Source organism: Oncorhynchus clarkii, chromosome 33 (assembly GCF_045791955.1).
Source record: "Oncorhynchus clarkii lewisi isolate Uvic-CL-2024 chromosome 33, UVic_Ocla_1.0, whole genome shotgun sequence".
In the NCBI taxonomy this organism is placed as follows: domain Eukaryota; kingdom Metazoa; phylum Chordata; class Actinopteri; order Salmoniformes; family Salmonidae; genus Oncorhynchus; species Oncorhynchus clarkii.
Genome location: NC_092179.1, coordinates 16,671,046 through 16,677,861, shown reverse-complemented (window position 1 = coordinate 16,677,861; position 6,816 = coordinate 16,671,046). Strand labels below are relative to the sequence as shown.

General features: G+C 44.6%; 1 protein-coding gene across 1 annotated transcript in view; it reads right to left on the bottom strand.

Annotated features, from left to right (window-relative positions):
- LOC139392834 (USP6 N-terminal-like protein) overlaps positions 1 to 5,947 on the bottom strand; it is a 76,462-nt gene extending 70,515 nt beyond the window's left edge. Inside the window, exon 1 of the mRNA XM_071141124.1 lies at positions 5,804 to 5,947. The gene's annotated coding sequence lies outside the window, so the exon portion shown is untranslated. The remainder of the gene's footprint in view (positions 1 to 5,803) is intronic.
- Between the last annotated feature and the right edge of the window lie 869 nt (positions 5,948 to 6,816).

Genomic DNA, 6,816 nt, shown 5'->3' with positions numbered 1-6,816 from the left:
CACTCACACACACCTACTCACACACACCTACTCACTCACTCACACACACCTACTCACTCACTCACACACACCTACTCACTCACACACACACACACCACACACACACACACACCTACCTACTCTCTCATTCACTCACACACACACCTACCTACTCTCTCACTCACTCACACACACACCTACTCTCTCACACACACACACACACCTACTCGCTCACACACACACACCTACTCTCTCACACACACACACACACACCTACTCTCTCTCACACACACACTCTCTCACTCACTCACACACACCTACTCTTTCACACACACACACCTACACACCTACTCTCACTCACACCTACTCTCACTCACACACACACACTCTCTCACTCACACACACCTACTCTTTCACACACACACACACACACACACACACACACACACACACACACACACCTACTCTCTCTCACACACACACACACCTACTCTGACTCACACACACCTAATATCTCACTTACACACACACACCTACTCTCTCACTCACTCACACACACCTACTCACTCACACCTACTCTCTCACTCACACACACCTACTCACTCACTCACACACACCTACTCACTCACACACCACACACACACACCTACCTTCTCACACACACCTACTCTCTCACTCGCACCTACTCTCTCACTCACTCACACGCACCTACTCACACACACACACACACACACCTACTCACACACACACACACACACACACCTACTCTCACTCACACACCTACTCTCACTCACACACACACACCTACTCACACACACCTACCTACACACACACACACACACACACCTACTCTCTCACTCACACACACACCTACTCTCTCACTCACACACTCACCTACTCTCTCACTCACTCACACACACACCTACTCACACACACACACACAAACACACACACCTACTCTCACACACACACCTACTCTCACTCACACACACACACACTCTCTCACCTACTCTCTCTCACACACACACACACCTACTCTGACTCACACACACCTAATATCTCACTTACACACACACACCTACTCTCTCACTCACACACTCACACACCTACCTACTCTCTCATTCACTCACACACACACCTACCTACTCTCTTACTCACTCACACACACACCTACTCTCTCACACACACACACACACACACACCTACTCTCTCACACACACACACACTCTCTCACTCACTCACACACACCTACTCTTTCACACACACACACCTACTCTCACTCACACCTACTCTCACTCACACACACACACTCTCTCTCACTCACACACACCTACTCTTTCACACACACACACACACACACACACCTACTCTCTCACTCACACACACACACACCTACTCTCACTCACACACCTACTCTCACTCACACACACACACCTACTCTCACTCACACCTACTCTCACTCACACACACACACTCTCTCTCTCACTCACACACACCTACTCTTTCACACACACACACCTACTCTCACTCACACCTACTCTCACTCACACACACACACTCTCTCTCTCACGAACATCTGGTGTGCTGTGTGTGGGCCGGCCACTTCAAGGCCAGGCAGATATAAAGAAGACCAATGTGCCAGCGGGCATAAGCACCCACCAGAGACTGGCACGTGGAGCTCTGCCAGCGCCTGGAGAGAAGGGGAATGTATTAACACTATACCCTCTCTAACATGTGGTCTGTGTGTTTGAGAGGCAGGATGTGTGTGTGTAAGTTGTATTGTAATCTATTTAACTATTATCAGTGTGGGCTGACCTGTGATCACACACACGCACAGTTAAGGTCACATTTAAAGGGCCTTTTGTCTCTGGCAGTGTTTTCTGTGTGGGGAAGTGAAGAAACTGAATCCTCCACCCACTCAGTGCCCACAGCACCATTTTGCAGACTGTGTGTTTTATTACAGAGAGAAGCCATAGCAAAGGCCTGGTTGCTATGCTACGGAAGCTCAGCCGGGACCAGCTTTTCAGTCAGTGAAAGAAACCCCTCCAACTCACACAAGACACTGCCCAGACGGACAAACAGACTGCTCTTTCATTACAAACACACATCTACACACTAGTTCTCTCTCTGTGGAGAGGCATTACAAGAGGCACGACTGCTCTTTGTGCCAACTGTGTACAGATCCCATGTGGAAAAGTGTGTGTGTGTGTGTGTGTGTGTGTGTGTGTGTGTGTGTGTAAAACAGAGAGGGGCAGATGATAGGGGAGGAGATGAGATAATTTGTGACTGCTGACTCTTGCCTGAGTACTGCAAGCTGCTCTGTCATGGTATCAGGGCAGAAAGACAGAGATCCGTAGCATTGTCCAAGAACTGTGAAATAAGGAAACATGTTTGAAATGGCACTAGGGGTATTTTAAAAGCGTCTTTGTTTTTTTTAAATTCTGTAGGCCTATCTTTTTAGTCTATATGCCATTGTAGTCTATGCAGTAGTAGCTAATAGACTCAGTAGTACCAAATTAATGAATGAACATAAATAGGATACAATAGTGGTGATGATTCATTCACTGACTTTTTTTTATCAGGACGATTCTAATATTGGAAAGGGGGGGGGGGGGTGACGGAGTTCTCTTTTTCGATTCAACATAAACTTGCCGCATTCATTGTGCAAACGTTAACGTACAGCTTTAAAATTGTGTTTTTACAACATAACTCCTGATAATTCAACCAATTAAAGCGGTTGAGATAGAAAAGTTATGGCCGGATAGGGCTACTTTCCTATCCCGTCCAACATTGTTGTCACAAAATTACCACTAAAAGGGAAAATACAATTGAAAAAAATAGCTGACGCAACAATGCTGCAATGTTAGGAGAAAAATACATGTTTGCTACTTCATTAACAGGAGCTGTAATGCACGAAGGGGAGCGAGAGGCTTGACGCAGCGCAGGAGCACAAATGTTTGTGACTAGGGGAGCAGGAAGGGGAATAAAGATAGCAACCAGATCGACTCGCGCTGGTAGACTCCCTTATTGCTAGTTATTTATCATCATCATCTGATTACATAGTATCTGTTTTGACTGCATCAAACTGAGAGACGCTAGTTAAACTAGCTAACGTTAGCTAGGCTAATTGAGGCTACATAACTCACCTCCCGAAACTTACAATAAATAACAACTCCATTCAGATTATTCATTACAGTCTCCCTTTTGGCTCTTGGTGTTGTAGCTTGTCCTTGTCATTTTAATTCCATCTTCCATTGATTAGCCTACTGATACACTACATGGCCCTTCAACTTAATGGATTTGGCTATTTCAGTCACACCCGTTGCTAAAGGTGTATAAGATCGAGCACAAAGCCATGCGATTTCCATAGACAAACATTGACACCTTTCCAACAAGTCAGTTCTGCCCTTTCTGCCCTACTAGAGTTGCCCCGGTCAACTGTAAGTGGTAGGCCACACAAGCTCACAGAACAGGACAGCTGAGTGCTGAAGCACCTAAAAATCATCTGTCCTTGGTTGCAACACTCACTACAGAGTTCCAAACTGCCTCTTGAAGTAACGTCAGCACAGGAACTGTTCGTTGGGAGCTTCAATAAATGGGTTTCCATGGCTGAGCAGCCGAACACAAGCTTAAGATCACCATGCGCAATGCCAAGCGTGTCAAATGCAGAGTTTGGTGGAAGAGGAATAATGGTCTGGGGATGTTTTTCATGGTTCGGGCTGGGCCCTTTGCTCCAGTGAAGGGAAATCTTAAAGCTAAAGTATACAATAACATTCTAGATGATTCTGTGCTTCCAACTTTGTGACAACAGTTTGGGGAAGGCCCTTTCCTGTTTCAGCATGACAAAGCAAGGTCCATACAGAAGTGGTTCATTGAGATCGATGTGGAATAACTTGACTGGCCTGCAAAGAGCCCTGACCTCAACCCCATCGAACACCTTTGGGATGACTTGGAACACCGAGTGCAAGCCAGGCCTAATCACCCAATCAGTGCCCGACTTCTCTAATGCTCTTCTGGCTAAATGGAAGTAAGTCCCTGCAGCAATGTTCCAACATCTAGTGGAAAGCCTTCCTAGAAGAGTGGAGGCTGTTATAGCAGAATAAGAAAGCAACTCTATATTAATGCCCATGATTTTGGAATGAGATGTTCAACAAGCAGGTGTCCACATACTTTTGGCAATGTAGTGTATATCCTAATAACTTGCCATAGGGAAACTCTGACTGTAGCCTAGTACCAGTTTGATGACTTGTGATTGGACCAGTAGCATAAATTATACCATATGCTCTCACCGCAGGAAGCTCGATGTAGACCCTCTCCATTGTGAATTCACGTGGACTTTAAGGAATTTCGTATCGTTTGAATGGAAAACCGAGAATTAAACCTGAATTGTTTTCCCATTTGTCACATCTAATACCAAAGGAAACATAACATATACTAAATGGAGGAACAGATTTACATTAACTATGTTACGTCTACCACTGAATCCAGGTTGTGTTTGTTAATACAGATAATTCCAAGCTAATTCCAACGCGTAGCATTGGTATCCTCACTAAAGTGGTAGGCATAGCCTACATATGGGTGGCATGTGAAACCACAGCACGACATAGCTCATTGCTAACAAAATAAAATAAAATGTTAAACAGGCTTTAATTTAAACGATGCATCTGTCAGCAAATGGCGTATATGTCTTTGATGCAGGAGGCTGTGACAGGTAAACACATCCGTTCCTCATCGTTCGGGCCATTCGGCGGGCAGCCACGACCGGGAGGGCTCGTGAGCTATGGCACGAGAAATGCGATACTCAGCAACAACGCTGCCAGTACCGCACAGTGATACAATGGAGCACAATTGTTGATAACGTGAATATATTATCTCTCTGATATCATAACGTCCACTACATAAACAGGCCAGTAGGCTATAGCTTATTGACTTGCAGTATGATACTGTACACGTGATTTGTTTTTGTGATCTGCTCTCATGCTGCTGGGTGAAAGCCAGGCAGCAAACTTTCATTCGTGGTGGACATGTGTGAAACAATGTATCGGTTTGCGAGTTCTATGTTTGCAATTTCGCTCTTTGTGGCATGGCTACAAACTATCACTAAAGCAGTTTTTTCGGCCGCGCCGTAAAGCCAAGAATGTGTTAAACCGCATCATCCCGAAACTGGATAGGATTGAGGCACTGCTACAAAAGGTAACTACTATACCCATTCTCCCATGCAGCTCATCGCTACTACAGTAGCCTATAGTCCCAGACGTGGTAAAGAAACATGGATCGCCTTATTTACTCAACACAGCCACATGCGCAAAATACCATTCAATAACTCTAATTCAAATCGTTTAATTATACAATTGATCCCCTTAAATCAATTAAGCTACAGGAGAAACGTTGAAAGCCCACAAACGTCAAATGAGTGAAAGGAAAGCCAAGCCAACCAGAGCCGCGGAATGCAGGTCTGTGACCAATGGGAGAGCTTGATTCGTGTTTCTGCAGTCTGTCAACATCGACTCTGCTGCATGAGGCCGTCCGGGGGTTTGGCTAGGTACTGTAGGCCTCGATGAATAGAAATAAGAACAAAGTTTGAAGCTACTAAAACATATTCCCGATTGTAAACAAAACACTGGAATAATACCGCATACCGAGTCGTTCAGTGCGGACAACGCTACACAGACGCGTGTCCCTGGTTCCCATCACATAATGCCACTTTCAAAGCCGCAGTCCGCTTGCTAGCGTTTAGCCAACAGTAGTACACTGACATCCATATCGGGGAAGTTGATAAGTTATATTTCCCAGAACATTTCGAAAATGGAAAGGACAGGTTTACCTTGTTCTAACTCTACGTGTCCGTCTTGATCACATCGCTGCGTGTGTTTTCCCGGCCAAACTAGAGTAAAACATGTCCATTGTCCCGTACCAGGAAGTCCGCGCTCTTCCAGAACAGAACACTTTTCAAACTCACTATGGAACCCCTGCAGGGCGCTGTGCAATCGATCCCACTCCAGGTAGCAATGCGCTGCCCGACGGGCTTATCTCACCCGCCATGTTGGATCCGAAACGAGGTTGCGGCACATAGTTGGCGAATAGTAAATGACCATTAGTTGTCACTTGCACCTTTTCATTTGCTAGAAAAAAAACTTAACCACAAAGGAAAAGTAGTCTCATAGGCATCATGAAAAGAACAGCGCACGAGTCTAGCTAATAGCCTGTTAATCCACCTGGTAGCCTATAAATTCATGATATTGATGTTAAAGGAAAAAACTATTTCTCAGAGTTCTCATTTCAAGCGAAAATATCTGGGGTCCTAAATGTATTTTCTAGGTTATTTAGAATAGGCTACTTTGTTTTTTGTTACACAAAATTACACATATTATGCTATTCTGTTATTATTTGTAACCAGCAACTCATAGCCGTAACCCTTGTATTTGTTATTGAACGCTGAAGAACTAAAGTGTATATTCTGCAACGTGATACTGCTCTTCTTTTCTCAGCGGGCCACCAACAAAACAAACCAACCTCTATTTATCCTCAGTGTGAAGTATCCACTAGTCTAGCTATACAGTATACAGTATACAGAGTCTAGCTATATAGTGTTTACATACCAGTGATCCCACTGAGGGAGAGAGACAACTGCTTGTATGCACAGCCAAGTCAGCCTTCAATACATTATCAACTTTTTAACAATGTTATACAAATATAATGGTTAAACAATGTTATAACAGGGCTTGAACCTATCCGTATGATCTGAAGGTTTTGTAAAACTGCACAGTACCTATAGCCCATGGCTAAGGCCCTTGAGAACAAACAGAGTAGTTGTGTTTGCAGGACAGTGATAGTGGG